The sequence below is a fragment of the Schistocerca piceifrons genome, chromosome X (assembly GCF_021461385.2).
Source record: "Schistocerca piceifrons isolate TAMUIC-IGC-003096 chromosome X, iqSchPice1.1, whole genome shotgun sequence".
NCBI classification, from domain to species: domain Eukaryota; kingdom Metazoa; phylum Arthropoda; class Insecta; order Orthoptera; family Acrididae; genus Schistocerca; species Schistocerca piceifrons.
In genome coordinates, this window is record NC_060149.1 from 435,119,204 (window position 1) to 435,141,285 (window position 22,082).

General features: G+C 43.4%; 1 protein-coding gene across 3 annotated transcripts in view; it reads left to right on the top strand.

Moving 5' to 3' along the window:
• Nucleotides 1-22,082, top strand: part of LOC124721743 — an 855,569-nt gene that overhangs the window by 239,528 nt on the left and 593,959 nt on the right. The gene's annotated exons all lie outside the window — the stretch shown is intronic.

The window sequence follows — 22,082 nt, forward strand, 5'->3', positions numbered from 1 at the left end:
GTCTAAGTTTAATGAAATGTTCCACATTTTAGTTCTTACACGATTATTTCCAAGCATTGCAGTATAATTTGTTCCCTCTGTTCCCTACCTCTGCAAACGTTGTATGAACCCACATTTTGCGTTTCATGTATTTGATCATTTCTTCCATTCGATCTTCCTTACAGAACTCCCTATACCAGTCCTCAGTTTTACGAGTGAGTTTCTGTGGTGGCTCCCCCGCAGAGTCACCAAAACACTTCATTTTGACAGTTGGAGCTGTAGTTTTAGATTTCTTCTCCTTTGCTTCGATTTGCCTTAAAAAGCAGCAGCGTGGACAGCTCCTCAGCTCACAGATCCCTTGGTTACGCCTTACAAGTTTTTTTTTTTAGCTGTCGCCATTTCCCTCAGATTCGGCGATAATTCTTGCGTGGACACCTTCAGCCCACATTTTGCCTGCCATGGCTTCCTCTGTGTCGAAATTATTGGGCAATCCGTTTCTTTCTGCAATGTCCATGCAAGTTTCTGTAACGTTTGACTCGCTTAAACCGAACATCTCGTCAGATGTAAAAACATGCCCTTCATATTAGTTTTCGACTTCATTGGAAAATTCTCTACTGCGGCCAAAAATTTTTAATGTCCCAGTTTGAATTTTCGTTTTTATTTTCAGCATGCCCCTTAGTTGCTGGTTTACGCACATTTTATATGCATGCACATTCATTTAATGCATGATTTCCATTTAGATATACTGTTGCATCGAAAAGCAACTGATCTGTGTTCCACTTTCCATAGCGCCTTTCTGTTGCCGTACTGTAATACAAAATAATTATTTAATTGATAAGTTAGGATAAAGAACACAGTAGAAAATTCACCATATCATTTCTAAACATTATGTTGCACTAATAATGCTGAACGCCTTTTTTAAACTTGATATAAGGGCAAGTTTGTCAAATTTTTACCGGTACATTATCGGAAACGTCGCCAGTTTCTTTTTATCAATTTCCTGCAAACGAGCCACAACGAATACGCTACTAAGATTATTCCATGTGTATTCGCGCATGACTGAAATTTTATGTTGCCACTTGTCTTATAACAGTAATTCTTTTCGCCACGTACACAAAGAGTTAGACGAAAACCACAACACAGCCGGCCGGAGTGGTCGAGCGGTTCTAGGCGCTACAGTCCGGAACCGCATGACCGCTACGGTCGCAGGTTCGAATCCTGCCTCGGGCATGGATGTGTGTGTTGTCCTTCGTTAGGTTTAAGTAGTTCTGAGTTCTGGGGGACTGATGACCTCAGAAGTTAAGTCCCATAGTACTCAGAGCCATTTGAACCATTTTTGAAAACCACAACAAAATCAACACTGTCTTCTGAAGATCTGTCCCTCAGAACACACACACACACACACACACACACACACACACACACACACACACCATAACTGACAGTATGGCTTCAAGAAGCACGTAGTCCATTCTGACCTCACTAAATGTCGGTTAGTACAAGAGGTGTCAATTTGATAGCAGCGGTACAAATTAGGAGCCGGTACAATATGGACAACTATCTCTTACAAACTGAAACACACAGCGAACCTCTGACAGCAGCATTACAAATCCGACTCTTGTGAAGTAGGACACTTTATTTTATCTGTTTTTAAGCCTGGTGTTATTCTTACGTTCAGTTAATTTTATATTTCTCATGGCGTATGCAAAATCACATTTTGGTCGCTCAGGATTAACTTTATGTTTCAATGTTCCACAGTCCCAATGACAGAGGTGGTGCACTTAACAACAAAAATGGCTCTGAGCACTATGGGACTCAACTGCTGAGGTCATAAGTCCCCTAGAACTTAGAACTACTTAAACCTAACTAACCCAAGGACAACACACACATCCATGCCCGAGGCAGGATTCGAACCTGCGACCGTAGCGGTCGCGCGGTTCCAGACTGTAGCGCCAGAACCGCTCGGCCACCAGCGGCCGGCGCACTTAACAACAGATACACATCCTACACAATATCTTGCGCGCGTATCTATGATTAATATTAGTGGTATCCAATAATTAGTGGTCATTTTCAACTAATCGCCGCTTGATCACCAGTTATTGTGGCGCGGTCTTCGGGATATTTGTGGAATATCTTGTTGGAAGCGGTTATCGTCAGCGATACAAATCAGAGCAACCGATGGTATCACCGTATATATACGTACTGCGCACGGTGTCCGTTTCAATCTTAATATTATTTCGAGTGCAACATATACATGTGCAGCAAGGAATTCCGCCATGAAACAGAGTACCCCTTAGAAGGAAACATTTTAAGCAGTGTATACAGAATTCGCTGTCTAAAGATGCGCTTCGGCCTACTATTTATCGCGACCACGCGGGTAAGAACACTATTACGTCTTTTCACGGTCTATAATCCTCTCATCAGTTGCGACCGGATACACATAGGTCATTGCTGAGAGTATGCTTTTTCCCCACTGCAGGTGCTTCACATTCCGAAACATACTTTGCAGACCTAGGACCGCGAGTATGATTGATTTGCTTTATCCATACGATAAACTAGAAAGTAGACAGTTAAGTCCCGACTGGTACTTACAAATTTCTTTTTCTAAACTATCATACCAGTGGCGGCAGATTAACCTCAGGAGAAAAAAAAAATCAATCGGGCACACAGTTTTAATCTGCCAGGAAGTTTCAAAAATCAATTAGTGCGTAGAAATATCACACGAAACTGCCAATTGTGGCTGACAGAGTCGCAAAATTTAGTTGTCTGGCTCAGTTACTTATTTGTACCTTCAAAAAACCTATTCCAGAACAACTTACGCCGGATGTCACCGTTTCTTGCTTGCCATTTTCCATTGATTCTTGTCCATCTAGTCTCCATATTACAGATATACACTCAGAGTAGCTTCAACTAAATCCCGTTTCAATGTTCTTGCTCTGCCTCTTTTTCCTCTTCCTGGAAGCATCAAATGCCACACTCATTTCAGCCATCTTGGACCATCCATCCTTTCAAGATACCCACACCAATGTAGCCTTTTTGTTTCAGTTGTGTGTATAACAGTTCTTTCAATCTCCATTTTCCTCTTTATTTCCTCAGTTCTTATGTGATCCACTCTTGATGTTCCGCTACTCCTCCAGTAGTTCATTTCCAGTCTAAGAAGTCTCTATCTCCTTTACTAGGTTTCTGACCCATACGTTGCAACGCTTCCCACAGGTGTATGGTATATTACTTTAGTGGTTTTGTTTGTTATTTTTAGTAGTTATTAAAATGCAAATAAAAATACACTGAGCTGACTGTAGAGGAAGGGATTCGAATTCCAGTTTGGCGATGGAGATTTGGGTTTTCCTCAATTTCGAAAGCTGACTGCTGAAACGGTTTCATAGGAAGCAACATAGAGTTCCTTCCCCATCATTTTCCAAGCTGAGCGTGTGCTCAGTCTCGAATCACGTCAACATCGCAGGGTGTTAAACTCTTAATCTTCCTCCTTCCATCTCGTCCTCTCCTAAATTTGTGTCTTTCGAAAAATTACTTTGCCAGAGAGAGAGAGAGAGAGAGAGAGAGAGAGAGAGAGAGAGCGCGCTATTCTTTCTTCAATTTTCCTGTGGTCATTAAAATTTTCTGCGTGATGAGTGGTTGACGATATTCTTTGTCATTCTGCGTGTAATCCGTAAAATCCTCTAACTCTGTGACGGTTTGTATATGGTCAGTGATAAACTATCATGTTCACGTATCGTAGTTCCGTTAGAGCACATTCCTTACATAAAGTGAATCTTTCGTACGTTTCGATAAACATCACTACTCTTCTGAACCGGTTTCACTCTTTCATTACTGAAGAAAGAGTGGTTAATATTTCATTGCTCATGCGAGCATTTGGGAAGCTTCTAATGACCTTGATATCGACATGTCATTAACATCGGAAGTACCAGTAATGTGAAGGTAAAGGAAGAGATGCAGGGTTACGGCACTGAAATAATGCACTGGCCTCCACGCGCTTCGTGAGATAATGATAGGTTACGAGCCGGCACTCCTCAGTGGGTGGGAAGTAAATGAGAGAGACTGTACCTGGGTCTGAGTGCATTCGAACAGCGTGTACCCTCATATTAACTATAGGACGCTATTGAATAACGAGTAATATGAATAACATTGTACATTTGCCGTACTCAAAGAAGATTGTTACACGTACCCGACAACCGAAAGTTTTTATCTGATTTGATTGTCACGATCAGCAGTTTAATTGGGTGTAGAGCAGAGCACTATCGTACGTAACGATTGTTGAAAGAGTTCTGGATATAGCATCGTGAATGTTACACGAGACAGGGTACTAGTAATGTGAAAAGTGATCTGATCTTAAACAGAATGTCACTTTACATTGGTCAGCCTAGGAGGTTCGTGGCGACCGTAATGCACTACTGGCCATTAAAATTGCTACACCAAGAAGAAATGCAGATGATAAACGGGTATTCATTGGACAAATATATTATACTAGAACTTCATGTGATTACATTTTCACGCAATTTGGGTGCATAGATCCTGAGAAATCATTACCCAGAACCACCACCTCTGGCCGTAATAACGGCCTTGATACGCCTGGGCACTGAGACAAACAGAGCTTGGATGGCGTGTACAGGTACAGCTGCCCATGCAGCTTCAACACGATACCACAGTTTATCAAGAGTAGTGACTGGCGCATTGTGACGAGCCAGTTGCTCGGCCACCATTGACCAGACGTTTTCAATTGGTGAGAGATCTGGAGAATGTGCTGGCCAGGGCAGCAGTCCAACATTTTCTGTATCCAGAAGGGCCCATACAGGACCTGCAACATGCGGTCGTGCATTACCCTGCTGAAATGTAGGGTTTCGCAGGGATCGAGTGAAGGGTAGAGCCACGGGTCGTAACACATCTGAAATGTAGCGTCCACTCTTCAAAGTGCCGTCAATGCGAACAAGAGGTGACAGAGATGTGTAACCAGTGGCACCCCATACCATCACGCCGGTCGCTAGTATGGCGATGACGAATACACGCTTCCAATGTGCGTTCACCGCAATGTCGCCAAACACGGATGCGACCAACATGATGCTGTAAACAGAACCTGGATTCATCCGAAAAGTGACTTTTGCCATTCGTGCACTCAGGTTCGTCGTTGAGTACACCATCGCAGGCGCTCCTGTCTGTGATGCAGCGTTAAGGGTAACAGCCATGGACTCCGACCTGATAGCCCATGCTGCTGGAAACGTACGCGAACTGTTCGTGCAGATGGTTGTTGTCTTGCAAACGTCCCCATCTGTTGACTCAGGGATCGAGACGTGGCTACACGATCCGTTACAGCCATGCGGATAAGATGCCTGTAATCTCGACTGCTAGTGATACGAGGCCGTTGGGCTCTAGCACGGCGTTCCGTATTACCCTCCTGAACCCACCGATTCCATATTCTGCTAACAGTCATTGGATCTCGACCAACGCGAGCAGCAATGTCGCGATACGATAAGCCGCAATCGCGATAGGCCACAATCCGACATTTATCAAAGTCGGAAACGTGATGGTACGCATTTCTCCTCCTTACACGAGGCATCACAACAACGTTTCACCTGGCAACACCGGTCAACTGCTGTTTATGTATGAGAAATCAGTTGGAAACTTTCCTCATGTCAGCACGTTGTAGGTGTCGCCACCGGCGCCAGTGTGAATGCTCTGAAAAACTAATCATTTGTATATCACAGCATCTTCTTCCTGTCGGTTAAATTCCGCGTCTGTAGCACGTCATCTTCGTGGTGTAGCAATTTCAATGGCCAGTAGTGTATGTAAACTTGTTAAAGCAGTTTGCATTATGTAAACAGAGGCTTTCAGTTCCGTCCTATAAATAAGAGGTCATACTTGAAGATACAGTTAAATATATTGGAATACAACGATGTAGGTCTTGTTCTTACCCGTGTTTTAGGAGTTGAGAGGACAGTTTTTGCAAGACTGGGAAGTTCAATAACGGTAATAAACCGCCACCCATTATGAAGTGTGGTGAACACGGTCAGCACTGCTTCTCACCTTTGACGCAAAGGTGGGAAGAGTAATCTTCACAAATGGAACCGAGGACCCAGCTGTGAGAAGTTTCCCGAGGAATCTTGCCAAACGTGGCATGGATTCCAAATCCAGGGAACGCCCTCCCAACAGCATTTGCGTTATACTATTTCCTTTTAGCATGCGCTCCACCATCTGGCTGCACTTGCTCTTGGGCGACCTTGATATGGTGTGAGACCACCTCCTGTGTTGCTCCTAAGCGAATTTATAGTTTTGCGCCACTGTGTGACATTTGCTACGTTGTGCTTTTAATGAGCAGCTTCCTCTAGTGTTCTACATTAGACTGCCGGCCGGTGTGGCCGAGTGGTTCTAGGCGCTTCAGTCTGGAACCGCGCGACGGGTACGGTCGCAGGTTCGAATCCTGCCTCGGGCATGGATGTGTGTGATGTCCTTAGGTTAGTTAGGTTTAAGTAGTTCTGAGTTCTAGGGGAATGATGACCTCAGATGTTAAGTCCTATAGTGCTCAGAGCCATTTGTATCTACATTAGACTACTCGTGCTAGATTCCGCGATTGACAGTGGCACTTCGGCACCACACTGTCGTTACTGGTATTGCAGGGAACTGTAGGGCTGAAGGAGGATTACTGAAGATCTGCAATACGTGAGCAGTGTCGTCGTGTTTAGCCAAATGATTTGTCTCTTGGTGACCCGACAGGCCTCTGTTCTCCCTACGGTAATACTAAGCTGCTGACCACGAAGGTGTCGCACTCGATTGTCTCGTCTCCTCCCGCCGGGTGCATCATAACGTCTGTACACATTCACTAATCGTTTCGACACGTGTAGATAATATCTCTTAACAGTCGTAATATTGTTCCGCACTTCAGCCATTCTACATTGGATAGAGTGCTGTGTTTCATTTCAAAGAAAATTATCATTCATGAAAGTCCAAAAGGTAATGTTCAAATGTGTGTGTGAATTCCTAAGGGACCAAACTGCTGAGGTCATCGGTTCATGGACTTACACACTACTTACACTAACTTACGCTGAGGACAACACACACACCCATGCCCGAGGGAGGACTCGAACTTCCGGCGGGAAGGGCCGCGTTATTCGTGACGTGGCGTCTCTAACCGCGCGGCTGTCCAAAAGAAATTTAGGCCTTAGCTAAAATGAAATTCTCATTTCTGTGAACAATTCCAGCTCACATTATGTATAACATCTCAAAATACTTCCTCACTGTTTATCATTTGTTTTGCCTGGTATTCTGGAACGAGTTATGACTACTTTGTTCGAGGATATAATGAGAATATTTGCCTTGCCTCGAGAAATTGGCAGTTGTCAATTTAATGCCGTGCATCAGACCGAATATTTGTTGGTTGAATAAGCTACCGCAATCTTTCCCAGTTTCGTCGCTATGGATAAGGCATGTGACTTCTGTTACATCATTTAATTAGATTTTCGAATTAGCGCTGTCAAGGAAGACACAGCAGTTTCTTGCTCCGTAGACGTCGATGTTTTTTATTTTTGTTTTACACGTCTAGTTCCGTAGGACCAAATTGAGGAGCTAATCTCCAAAGTCAAGGAACGTGTCAGTGCATGTAATTACAATGTAAAAGTAATAACAGATAAAATAAAATGTTTATGAATCCAAAAATAGCCATAAGGTTAAGTAAACGCAAACAATATAACATAGGAATCAGCTTAATTTTTCAAGGAACTCCTCGACAGAATTGGAGGAGTGACCCATGAGGAAACTCTTCAGTTTCGATTTGAAAGCGCGTGGATTACTGCTAAGGTTTTTGAATTCTTGTGGTAGCTTATTGAAAATGGATGCAGTAGTGTACTGCACATCTTTCTGCACAAAAGTCAAGGAAGTGCGATACAAATACAGATTGAATTTCTGCCTAGTATTAACTGAGTGAAAGCTGCTAATTCTTGGGAGTAAGCTGATATTGTTAACAAGAAACGACAGTAAAGAATATATATATATATATATATATATATATATATATATATATTGAGAGCTCATTGTTAGAATACCCAGACTAGTGAACAGAGGTCGACAAGAGTTTCCCGAACACCACGGCCGCGTGGAGTGACCGCGCGGTTTGGGGCGCCATGTCACGGACTGCGCGGCCCCTCCCGCCGGAGGTTCGAGTCCTCCCTCGGGCATGGGTGTGTGTGTGTGTGTGTGTGTGTGTGTGTGTGTGTGTGTGTGTGTGTGTGTGTGTGTGTGTGTGTGTGTGTGTGTGTGTGTTGTCCTTAGCATAGCTTAGTTTAAGTAGTGTGTAAGTCTAGGGACCGATGACCTAAGCAGTTTGGTCCCTTAGGATTTCTTCACGAACATTTGAACTTACATCGCTTATTGCTCTAACTGTCCAACGAAAATAAGCAGACTAATTTTCGTGTCGAACGATCACTTACTTCATATACCGTTGGAATAGTAAAAATGGCAGCATTAAATCTTTGAGCAAGATCCTGAACATGGAATTTCCATGACAGTTTACTGTCTATCTGAACACGTAGAAAATTGAACTGTTCAGTTTCACTAATCATATGCCCATTCTGTGAAATTAAAACTTCGGGTTTTGTTGAATTGTGTATTAGAAACGGTAAAAACTGAGTCGGTAACGAAACAGACTGGAAACAAAACTGAGGGGCATTGTACCAATTGGGACGACAGTTGGGGAGGCTGTTGGCTTAGTGTCAGTGTGAATAATCTGGACCTCCCAGTATCTCTTCCTTGACATCACTATTGCTTCCTTTTCTTTTTTTTCCAGCACGTGCAACAGGTTAATTTTTTCTTTTTTTTACGTCAAAATGATTGTGTGCTATAGTTTTGCCACTCCTGCATTTACTCAAAGTCCTCTCTCCGTGTGCTGGCAGCAGTTCTGCCATGATCACTTGACAATTTCCTTCGTTCCACATGCATTTATGTTGCTTCCTGTTTAAATGTTACGAGCACCTTACTCAGATAAATACAGTTTTTTTTATTTACTTTAAGTTTTCGTTTGGAACTGCATTAATTTCAGAGATCTGTCATGTACTACGTGTATTCATATGAATTATAAGCACTAATTGACTTATCGTTAAACGTTATTCTGACGTTCACTTTGTTTATTAATTTGACTTAGTCCAATTGTTTCCTGTTGGCAGAGTGATAACATAAACTACCTTCGTTCCGCTAATCACAAGAAGTCGACTTTATGTATATCCTACGGTAATTATTGAGCACAAACACGCACTGTTACTGTTTGTCTTGTAAGTATCTGTATTTTGTTTCTTTATAGCTAACCACTATCAAACTCAGCTACTCTCGAAGCTTGGTACGAATCGGTCCGTGCCTACCACAATATTTTCTTCTTTTCATCGAATTGTAATTGTCTCATTATAGTGATCGTCTTGGCTTTTGCGACCAGTGGGAAAGTAGCACATTGTGAAGCTGATAACCGCGGGCAGAGTGGCTACCGCGGAGTCTGCGCGGTGCGGCGCTTCCTGCGGCAGTAATTGCCCGTGGCACTGCAGCTGATGGTCGCGGGTGAGCGAGCGGTCGGAAGGAGACCGGATGTCGGCAGCTGCGCCAGCTAGCCCGTCCGCCTACCCGCTTTGCCTTGGAATTACAGCGCGGCCAGAGGTTACCTAACTGTAAGAAAGGGAGAGTGAAATAATTGCAGATTCACCCCTACGCCTACCACAGAATAGCTGGTTCTTGATAGCGAGGTTACTGCTCTGTGTGGCGGCCTGACCTCATAATTCCTCATGAGGGAGCCACAGAAGAAAGATGGAAACCGGTTTCGGATTTAACAGTTCAGTGTCATGATTCAGTGACTCGTGACATTAGAGACCTGCATATTTTCAACGTCATTTCTGGGGAGATTCAGGTTTCTACTTATTAGGGTCTTTCAAAATCAAGACCATGAAATAAAATACAAGTTTCTAACCAAATGACTCCAAAGTTTTAGCGGTATGTTAGTTTATTGAAGTAAACCCGAACGAGAACAATTTTATGCTACTCACGGTATGATCTCTGAAAGGTGAGCATATTTGTGTAACACATTTTTGTTATCTATGCTAGGTTGTGGTGCTAGGAAGATAAAACTAAAGAGATTCGAACCCTCACGGAGGCATAGCGGCAATCACACATCTCGTGAATTGTTCGCTACTGGAAGATGAAAGGGGAGGGGAGTGACTATGGTAACAAAGTACACCCCGCCACACACAGCAAGGTGGCTTGCGGAGCGTGGGTGTAGAGGAATTACCTATGCCGAAAAGTTTACCGTTAATCGGCTTGTTGAGTATAGGTGTAGATACGAACTGCGTTGTCTGAATCGAATGGAGAACACCCTAACCCAATTTGGCCTTCCAGAATACCGGGAGGAGGAGGATTTAGGTCGAAGCAGGTGGAGACAACTTGGATATGTAGCATGTGTTATTCAGGAACTGCAGGCTATGGGCGACGACCTTGTTCTGGAATGTGGCTGCTTCAGTGGCACCAAAACGTAGCTCGATTGGCAGTCGTGGTACCTGCGCGCTCTTACGTCTTCCGCTTGTTGCCAGGAAAAGCCTATGTGAATAGTCATCTTTCCAACGTACTAGCCAGGATAAATTCGATTTTAGGCAATACGATGGAGAACTTCGTATTGTAACTGAGATTCTAGCTAGCAAGTTAATAAAAATCGTCTTTTGATTATGTCCTATGGGATCCTACTCACGTCAGGCCAAATCACTCGCTCGAATTGTCCAGAATATTCTTGAAACCAATCAGGAACATGAAGTAAAATAATGGCCGCAAAGGTCTCCAAGTAGACAAACATATGCATTTCCAGTTAATGATCGGTTCAGTTGGACCAGAGGAACCAGTCCATTCCATGTAAACACAGCCCATTCAATTATGGAGTCATCACCAACTTGGCAATGCCTTGTTGATAACTTGAGTCCATGCCTTTTTGGGGTCTGTGCCACACTCGAACCCTACAATCAGCTCTTATCATCTGAAATAGGGAGACATCTGACCAGCCCACGGTTTTTCAGTCGTCTAGGCCTAGGGTCCAACCGATATGGTCACGAGCCCAGGACAGGCGCTGCACACGATGTCGTGCTGTTAGCAAATGTATTCGCGTATGTCGTCTCCTGCAATAGCCCTTTAACACCATATTTCGCCACACTATCCTAACGGATACGTCCGTCGCACGTCCTAAATTGGTTTCTGCGGTTGTTTCTCTTAGTGTTGCTTGTCTGTTAGGACTGACAGCTGTACGCAAACGACGCTACTCTGTCGTCAACTGAAGGCCGTCGGCCACTGCTCTTTCCGTCGTGAAAGGTAATTTGATATTCGCGGCACACTCTCGACACTGTGGATCACAGAAACTTGAATTCCCTAACGATTTCCGAAGTGGAATATCCCATGCGTCTAGCTCCAACTACCATTCCGCGTTCAAAGTCGGTCAGTTCCCGTCTTGTGGCCATAATCATGTCGCAAACGGTTCCACGCGAATCACGTGAACACGAATGACAGGTGAGCCAATACACTGCCCATCTTGTTCTTGAGTACGCGATACTACCGCCATCTGTATATGTGCATATCGCTATCGCATGGATTCTGTCACCTCAACGTATAAGCATTGAGAATAATCCACATTAAACAAAACTAGTCGGAAATGTCTTGGATGGGATGGGAGAAAATACAGTGAATATTTGATAAAGTAGCAATTGAAAAGGATAACAGTATGAATAACATTAAACAGAAACGTATGTCGGGTTGGCATTACATTTCATGAGTCAAAATGGGAGATTGCACTATGACTAACAGAGAGAAAATTGTCCAAGCATTCTAGGATTTCTTTAAATATTTGTGTGGTGCAAGAGGTGGATAAAAAAGACAATCAATGGGTGATGAACATAATCAGAAAGGCAGTATTGAGTCGCCGGGAGATACGTGAGCTTGGTTGTTTATTTCACAAACAGGACACGCTATAAATCACGTATCTAGCTGTATAGAAGGCTCATCTGTTCATAAAAAGAAAATAAATGACTTTCCGGAAGCAGTGGCACTTAAGGTGTATAGTCATTCGAGCTACGAAAAAAACCAAAGGCGCCTGGTGGTGGTGATTCAGTAGAAATGGTTAAATATAGAGACGAAGTAATACAAACCAAACTTTAAATTTCTGCAGAGCAGTTAACTAATACTGAAGCAGTGCTGTAACTACTGTACTTCTTAAGAAAAGGGACAGGCAAAATATAATAAAAATGAACTATTGACCTGTCAGCCTGGTACAAGGTATTCGCCTAAATTCTCAATGCCGTATAGAAGCAGAGATTTTAATGAACCAAAGAGACGAACTCACATATAAAAAAGGATATAGCGCAATGAACTATTTGCAAGTCATGACTGAAATCAGGGAAGAGACAATTGAGTATGAATTATCACTTGTCTGGGGATCGTAGATGGGGGAGGTTCAACAAAATGTCTGTTAATAATCCTTGAGAAACAGGACATTCCTGCTTCGAAATATGTTACATACTGGAGAATCCGTAAGTCATTTCTGCAACAACTTCCGTTAAATCTCATCAGGATAATGGGAAATTTAGAATTAAAAGGAAAGGATATTTCGTTTCTCAAAAGTTCAAAAGTATTGTCAGTATACCTAGCGAAAGCTTTTGAATTATTAGACAGGGAAAACTGAAGCTGTTAATCGAGCGTACCTGCACTATCTGCATTTTCCTGGCGACACTGTATTTTTGCTTTTAATGATGATAAACTTCAACAAAAAATGGTAGACTTTGAGCAATTAAGAAATTATTAAACCATAACAGTGAAGTTATAAAACCTGTTGGTGAGATTCCCATTTAGAGCAGTTTAAGACAATCAATGTCTGGTCAGCATAAAAGTAAGAGAAAAATGTCATGCAGTGTGTGTGGTAAGCTAAATCCGGTTCTCACAACGAAGCTTCCAGCACGTGTGAAAGTTGACAGTCCGTATGTATTACGGTATCAAATTTAACTTACGGTAGTGAGTCATGGTATTAGAATGGGTGAAGCATTCAAAAACTGATGGCTGTTTGACGAGCAATTGAGGGATGTATGTTGAGAATTCTTTACGTGACAGGAAAAATAAAGAACGGAAAGGAACAGGACTGGATTGAAAGGTGTAATTATGAACGTACAATTACTGAAACTGAAGTTGTGAATGTGTGAATGGATGGTCCATGGATTAACGAACTTCTTTACAGGATTTCAAGAGGTAAGAAGTGACCGAGACGACGGCATAATGGCATCAAAGCCTTAGGACCTAAAGTGACCAAAATGAAAACTGCAGTGCATGGGAAAGTCTAAGTACGGTCTTTATCCAGTGGTACATGTCAAATAACTGCTGCCGTTGCTGCTAGACGACGACGACGACAACGACGATGATGATATGATAGTCGAACTACCATAAGTAAAACTGTCAACCCTTAGATGGTTATGAACACACGTATGCTTTGTTACCACGGCCCTGTTGGAGGTGGCGTGACCTTGCTTTCGTCCGATATGAAAACAAGCTCGCTCAACTTTTAATACAGGACTGTGCAGTTTAACGTGAAGTTAAAGCCACAATTCAAATTGTCATGGAACGTGCTCAGAGGCGAACTCACGTTAATCTCAGAAAAAAAGAAAAAAAAAGGAATTCGTAAACCGGCCAGAGACTGATCCCGAACCTTTGGATTCGTAGCTTGAGACACGCAGACCTTAAACCTGCACTATTTGTTCGTGAGAACATTTAAACGTAAGTTTCAGTCGCAATCAAGCATCGAAATTCCTAACTACATTCACATTAGCTCATCGATAATACTACCACTACACCCATATTCGCATTGCTGTTGACAGTCTTGAGTATGTTTTCGTAGGCTGTTGCTACTCACACATACAGATAACAACTTGTAACTTGAAAAATGCTGGGAACGACTGCTCCACGAGTTGAAATCTGTAATGGCCCTGTATTTACTTGCATATGAACACTAATTTTATAAATTTCCAAGTTTATTACCAGGGTGGCGCATTCTGTCGATACAGATCAGTTTTACGTGTACCAGTTATCGGTAACATAACTGATTTAAGCTGATTTTACCCATTTGCACGTTTCCATGTTTGTTCTTCACATTTCGTTTTTAATTGTTGGTTGTTGAGTCCCCATTTGTCGTTGCAATTCATCCGTATACCAGAAAGCTCTGTCATAAAAAATCTTTCAGTGGGAAATATTAGCATCCTATGATCATAAAAACTACCAAAAACAGTTATCGGCACTATAAATATCATTATACACTGTTGGCTGGTGAAAAGAATTGGAACTTTACTCGTTATAAGTTCATTACTAAAAGTAATACGGGAATAATCATAACAGACGAGGAAGGTGATAAAGATTGCCTCAGCATCACCTTATCTTGAGGATTCTTAGTCGACACTGAAAACCAGTGAGGAACACTATCTGGTGAATGTTGCACTCTAGGCTGATTTTATTCGAGTGAGGCAATCAGGAGAGCGAACATTAGTTTGGTTACTACAGTCTTTATTGGTTCGCTCGAGTAGGAAGTGATTCAGCTTGTAGCTTCTAATCTGTGTATCGCCATTTCCAGGGAGACTTGAGGCGTCTCTAGAGTTTAACGGAAAGTTTTAATCACGCTGTAGCATCGCGAAGCGTTGCTAAAGAGTGAAACACTTAAGTGCCTGGTTCCTAAACATAGTTCCGTGTTGACTGTTTTTCTACCATTTCAAGTTGTATTGCTTTCGTCTTTTCCAAGTTATTTTCTCATTGATTCCATTTAATCCTTTTTAGATAAAGGAACTCAGCCTGCAACGTTTCGGGAGAGTTAAGACTTCCTTCGTTTTCGAACTGCAATAATTAGCGTTCCCGTTCTATCAACATATGATTATACTGTAATCTGCAGGATACGGATTGGTTGAAGCTGCTAGACCTCTCGAATGGTTTCGTAGATTTAAACTTACTACACTGTTGTTTAGAGAGTGTGGACATTTTACTTGTCACCGATTCGTCAGTTATCGAGCTGTGTGCTGCATCTCACTTCTGCACGAACGCTAAATGTGGTGCATTTTTGTCATTGGCATCACCGAATCTTTCGAATGATGCAGTCCACTGACTAAGAGCGTTGCTCGCGCTTTTGTTTTTCCTTGCTCTCACACTTACGGGCGTGTGTTCCTGTTCACTGGCTGTAAGAAGGCTGCCATCAAAAGCGGTGTCAGAGTCGGCGTCGGGAGTGTTACGTCACGACGCGTGTCGCTGTCTGGCGGACCGCGGACCGTTAGGCGAGCCCGCGCGGGAAAAGTGCGCGCCAACCGGTCTGAACGCCTTGCGTTTGCTTCTGCAGATTTAAGGACACCTGTAGTAAGAGTTTAAACTGCGCTCCACGCTGCATTCAACCTGCTTTCTTCGCGGATGTCGATTGCAGACTACCTACTTCTCGGTCAAACGAGTTTCCTGCATGGTGTCGTTACTTATGTGGCTCAGCTTCTGAATGTGACAGCACGCGTATTTATAGTCCGGCCTGTGCCAATGTTGAATTTTCACTCAGATTTATTTCCCGGTGGAAGGGACAGGGGTTCAGGTAAACCGTACCTTTTAACACTTGAATAACTGGAAAGAGGAGGTTGACGCCAGTGAATGACGATACCGCTAATGGCATCTGACATCGTTGTTCATTTAGGTGGAGGATATGATTTACGCTCAAGCAACTGAGGGGGCACAAGTAATCATTTGCAGCAAGCGGAATCACTGTCAACTGTTGTAATATCGGTTAAGCCAAATGAGATTTGCAGCATGGGGCGCGGTAGTATGGAAATAAACTGGTCATATTTGATAATCGATTCACTGTCATCCGTCAGAAGCCACTTGCGATCTGCTTTTATTGATGGGCGTCTGATGACATAACACGAGTAGATGGGTGAATAAATCCATTCAAGTACGACTGTCAGGCTGTATCTGTCTGACAGTAAGAGAGAACGGATTGAGACGTTGCGCCTCAGTGGTGACGGTGATGGGCTGCACAGGGAACACACGACATACATGCGCTCAAGTCGGCCAGGAAGCACTGATAAACGCATTGACTAAAAGATCATCATGACCACCGAGTGAACGAACGGCGACCGCCAATGTAGTCACTAAAAAAAACAATCTTCAGGAGGTCAGATAGAGCTCAGTAAAAAAAAAAAATGTTCAAATGGCTCTAAGCACTATGGGACTTGACATCGATGGTCATCAGTCCCCTAGAACTTAGAACTACTTAAACCTAACTAACCTAAGGACATCACACACATCCATGCCCGAGGCAGGATTCGAACCTGCGACCGAGAGCTCAGTAAAGAGAACGACTCGGCGGAAGAATAAATGAAAAAACGTAAAACAGTTAGTATCCTTCACACATCGGGGGAAACAGAATCTCCAGTATGTTTAAAAGCGACAGAGAATGCAATATCAGCAGTCTTTCGCGCGTTCATCAAGCACGCCGGCTAATGAATGCTGTCCCTCGCAAAGATTGTATCTAGTGGTTTCCGGAGGAAGTTAAATGGAGAAGTTAATTAAAGGCTACGCTTAGCTGCAGTTAGAGGTTTTAGGGGAAGGTGACGTACTGTTAATATCAGTAGATACGCAGTTTAAGTATATACTCAATTTCGTGTTCGTCCTAGCTACTCAGCAAACACAGCTAGTATATTATGGTACTGAAGACAACTATTAGCTGCATATTCAGATGTTGTTAGGGTTAAATTAGGGCACTCTATCAGTGATGTCGCCAAAAGCGTGCTTAATCATGGTTTGATTACCTCGAAGCATTGATGTTTTGGGCGGATGACGCGCATTCACAAGCGACGAAGTTAAAACAGCACCCTGTGCACGGTTATACCCTCTGCACAAACTTCCTCGATCTGTGGACCACAGCGCGTGTGGGACATACCGGGAAGGCCTGACCTCCAGCACGACCCCGACCCCGATAACAACCACCGTGCAGCTACGCCAAGGTACCCAGCGCACAGTACCGTACCTTAAATAGCCGCCTCCTTTACGACACATTACATGCCACATGCGTTTATGTGTGAGCATGCCAACTGGTGATGGTCGTTGTGTGGTTATGTGCTCTGTGCCTGTTTTATCTTTCCTGAAGTACTGTGTCTCATTTCATGTTGTGGTCAATATCACATACAGTAATTTGTTTTCATCCAATTTACACCAACGTATGTGGCACGTCGTGTATGTTACGTAACGTTTTAACAGTCTATATATTATGAGCCAGAAATATTTGACTCTGTGAGGGCAAAGCACTTGCCCCAACACATCTATTAGTCGAAATAGTTACTGAAAAGGAAAATGGGCAAGCAATACTGGTGCCTTCGCATATATTCTGTACTCCTGGAAATTTTATCAAGTGGGCCGTAACGGTCACGGAATCGTTGTGAGCGGGTGAGGTCGCTAGGTTATCACGAACTGTCAGGAGATATGAGCGTGGCATCGACCTCCTGAACTAGAAAGGCTTTTACGTATTCACGGGTCGCTAAAAAGAACGGTTCCGTGGAGGTACTCGTCGAGATTGTGCTGTTTTGCTGACGAAGACAGAAAAGGATATACTGACGATCTTAAACATTGTTTTCTTTATACCATCGTATTCATTTCCTATTTTACTGATTTTTCTCAAGACGTCTTGTCTTCAAAAGATGCAAATAAAGTTCCTTTAAATTCTTCAAAGCATGCTGTTCGTATCGCTCTGGTCAACGTTTCAATAAAAGATTCTACAAATTGCAAGGGAACATCAGTCTGTTTTTATGGGTGATTCTTATTGCGATCAGGTGTATAGAGAGGTAGAAAATGTGACAATGAAAGTACTACGTGCTATTTTGTATGCATTTCCACTGTCCAGTTGGCAACTTATTATTATGTATTTATGCTGGGAGCCATTAGTGTGGTGCGAACCGAACAACTTGACGTATGCGTAACTTATTACACTGTGCCGAATACACTACGTGATCAAAAGTATCCGGACACCCTCAAAAACATACGTTTTTCATGTAAGGTGCATTGTACTGCCACCTACTGCCAGGTACTCCATATCAGTGACCTCAGTAGGCATTACACATCGTGAGAGAGCAGAATAGGGCGCTCCGCAGAACTGACGGATTTCGAACGTGGTCGGGTGATTGGGTGTCGCTTGTGTCATATGTCTATACGTGAGATTTCCACACTCCTAAACATCCGTAGGTCCGCTGTTTCCGATGTGATAGTCAAGTGGAAAGGTGGAGGGACATTTACAGCACAAAAGCGTACAGGCCGACCCCGTCTGTTGACTGTCAGAGACCGCCGATAGTTGAAGAGGGTCGTAATGTGTAATAGGCACACATTTGTCCAGACCATCATAAATTCCAAACTGCATCAGGATCCACTGCAAGTACCATGACAGTTAGGCGGGAGGTGAGAAAACTTGGATTTCATTGTCGAGCGGCTGCTCATAAGCGACACATCACCCCCAATAAATGCCGAACGACGCCTCGCTTGGCGTAAGGAGCGTAAGTAAACATTGGACGATTGAACAGTGGAAAAACTTTGTGTGGAGTGACGAAGCACGGTACACGATCCGATGGCAGAATGGGTATGGCGAATGTCCGTTGAACGTGATTTGCCAGCGTGTGTAGTGCCAACAGTAAAATTTGGAGGCGGTGGTGTTATAGTGTGGTCGTGTTTTTCAAAAAAATGGCTCTGAGCACTATGGGACTCAACTGCTGTGGTCATAAGTCCCCTAGAACTTAGAACTACTTAAACCTGACTAACCTAAGGACATCACACACAGCCATGCCCGAGCCAGGATTCGAACCTGCGACCGTAGCGGTCGTGCGGTTCCAGACTGTAGCGCCTTTAACCGCTCGGCCACTCCGGCCGGCTCATTTTTTTCATGGAGGGGCTTGCACCCGTTGTTGTTTTGTTTGGCACTATCACAGCACAGGCCTACATTGATGTTATAAGCACCTTCTTGCTTCCCACTGTTGAAGAGAATTTCGGGGATAGCGATTGCATTTTTCAACACGATCGAACACCTGTTCACAATACACGGCCTGTGGTGGAGTGGTCACACGACAATAACTTCCCTGTGATGGACTGGCCTGCACAGTGTCCTGACCTAAATCCTATAGAATACCTTTGGGATGTTTTGGAACGCCGACTTCGTGCCAGGCTTCACCGACCGACGTCGATACCTCCCTTCAGTGTAGCACTCCGTGAAGAATGGGCTGCCAGTCCCCAGGAAACCTTTTAGCACCTGATTGAACGTATGCCTGCGATAGTGGAAGCTTTCATCAAGGCTAAGAGTGGGCCAACACCATATTGAATTTCAGCATTACCGATGGAGGTCGCCACGAACTAGTAAGTAATTTTCAGTCAGGTGTCCGCATTCTTTTGATCACATAGTGGGTGTCGGAATGTATTCTACATCTCTGTCGCCTATTTGAGTGACTCAGAATGTGAAGTATGAATAAATTCCGAATATTTTGAAATGCATAGTATATTTGAGGAACTGCTGAGCGTTACTTTGGCATTCTACGTAGTGGAATTGGCGTTTCCACACGAGGAAAACTTCAACTCTACCGAATAAGGTTTGCGATCTGTTCTTTGTAATAACAGCATCAGTTGTAGAGTTGTCTGTGGAATTCAGAATTCACGTGGCGTGAAGACATGTCCGCAGCTGGAGAGTCAGAGGTGCAACTAAATTTCCATAGTAAACGATGAGTTGTTTGCTGTGTTCACACCTACGTTTGCGTGAGACGTACGCAGGGAAGGGGCCAGTCAAGGCCGCAGTGGGAACGGAAGTGGCTGGCTGCCCGGGGCCACCTCACCGTTTTCCAGGGTTTCTTTCTCTGGTTGCTGTGAAACGGGCCAGAAGGCGTGTATTTAACAGCTTGTTAGGAGTAATGGATTTTACGTTGCAAGTTGTAGCGAGGTCATTAAACGACCCGTTAAGCCCAGTTTATAAGACCATTGTGCTTAAGAAAACTAAAATCTGTCAAATTTATACGCTATGGAAATGTCAAGAAATTCTCCTACTTTGCGAGGAGCGATTTACGTATCAGTCGAAAATAAGTTCGAAATGTCGAAAAATTTATGTATTTTACAATATCCTGTAATATAAATACACAATATTATGAGTTCGTGAACTTCATACTGTTTTATTGTGGTATATCTTGTCCGCAGCTCGTGGTCGTGTGGTAGCGTTCTCGCTTCCCACGCCCGGGTTTCCGGGTTCGATTCCCGGCGGGGTCAGAGATTTTCAGTGCCTCGTGATGACTGGGTGTTGTGTGCTGTCCTTAGGTTAGTTAGGTTTAAGTAGTTCTAAGTTCTAGGGGACTGATGACCATAGATGTTAAGTCCCATAGTGCTCAGAGCCATTTGTGATATATCTTCTAATTTGTAATTTATGGTTATATAATACCTGAAAATTTTTTGTTGGCTGGGTTGGGGAGTCTTACGAAAAACTGTGTGAAAGTCAAATTTATCATGTAAACTTTCCCGAGAATTATGCAAATATGTGGGATAGCCGACTATTTTTTTTTTACATAGAAAATAATTTATTTTCATTAACCTAAACAGTGACCTATATAACGAGGAGCTGCCGTTGCACGATATGATGAATTGTACTACATTTCAGTGAAGCTCCCTATGGTGGCGGAGAAACGCAGATCTAATTGAACCTTTAGTTGAATTAATGAGAGTACAAAAATAGAAAAAGCTGTAAATATTCCCTCGCGGGATGCAATTTCTTGCCTATTTCTCAGCCAGGCCGCTTGAGTTTGGACGCAGTGTTGAATTGGCCTTGTGTTCATGAATCTGCTGTCCCTGGATATTCCAACCAGCGACTGTGAATGAAATGTGCGTGCGCCGCCTCGTCCCCCCCTGCCCCCCCTCTCCAATGCACACACACGGATGAGGAGAGAAAAGCTACCTAGTTTCTTGCTTTATATTTGTCACTGTTATTCTAAATGGATCCTTCGATGGCGCTAAGTTGGCGGGCTCCGAGATTAATGGGGGTGTCAAGTAGTTCTAGTGGCGTGTTTCTGTAGCCTGTAAAAGACTGGACTATTCTTCACTCTCACCTTCACCAAATGTATGCGATGCTGACTTCAGGCTCATTGGCCAGATAGCCGTTAACAGCACAGATGTTTGAACTAATTATGACAGAATCAGCAACGGTCCTCATTCTGCTTTTTTTTTCTGAGATACTCATGGAGCTACAAGGCACGTATTGTATTGAGTATCCTGCTCGCTTGGGTTTTCCTGGTTTCTTTCCCTCTGTTGCTTTAGAGGTAAAGGCAAGCATCTTGCTCAGCGTACAGCAGACTATCAGTTTTCGCAGCCGTTGATGAACTGTAGACTGATACCCAAACTCAGAATTAAATAACAGTCCTTTTCAAATTGCCGTAATTAGGTCAACACTCGTCTTGGTTAGATAATGGAATTTGAGCGAGGATCTTTCACTGGAATCAGTATAATCGTAAATATTGTTGTAAAGTATCGACATAGCACCTATTGGTGCTCTTGAAAATCGCGTAGTCGCAAACATAGTTTTGTCATGTATAACATGTCGAAGGAAATTTACGACTGCATGAGTTCAGTATCCTTAAACCTGATTTTTTTCTGTCAAACTGATGTCTACATTGAGAATAACATCTTGAGATGAGAATAATTATTATATTGTGTGACAAATATCTTCAGACTGCTTCCTGTAACGATGTTAATGGACACTATAAACCCCTCACCCCCTCCTCTCTTCCAGGCAAATACCGGGATGGTTCCTTTGAAAGGGCACGGCCGACTTCCTTCCCTAATCCGATGAGACCGATGACCTCGCAGTTTGGTCTCTTCCTCCAAACAACCCAACCCCCCTCCTCTCTCTCTCTCTCTCTCTCTCTCTCTCTCTCTCTGTGTGTGTGTGTGTGTGTGTGTGTGTGTGTGTGTGTGTGTGTGTGTAGATGGAGACACTTGTTTTAAGAAATGCATAACAGAGTGTAATGTCAGTAAATGTTGCATAGAATGCAGAGTGGGAGTTCTCAGAGGAGAGAGAAGTATAAGTAGAG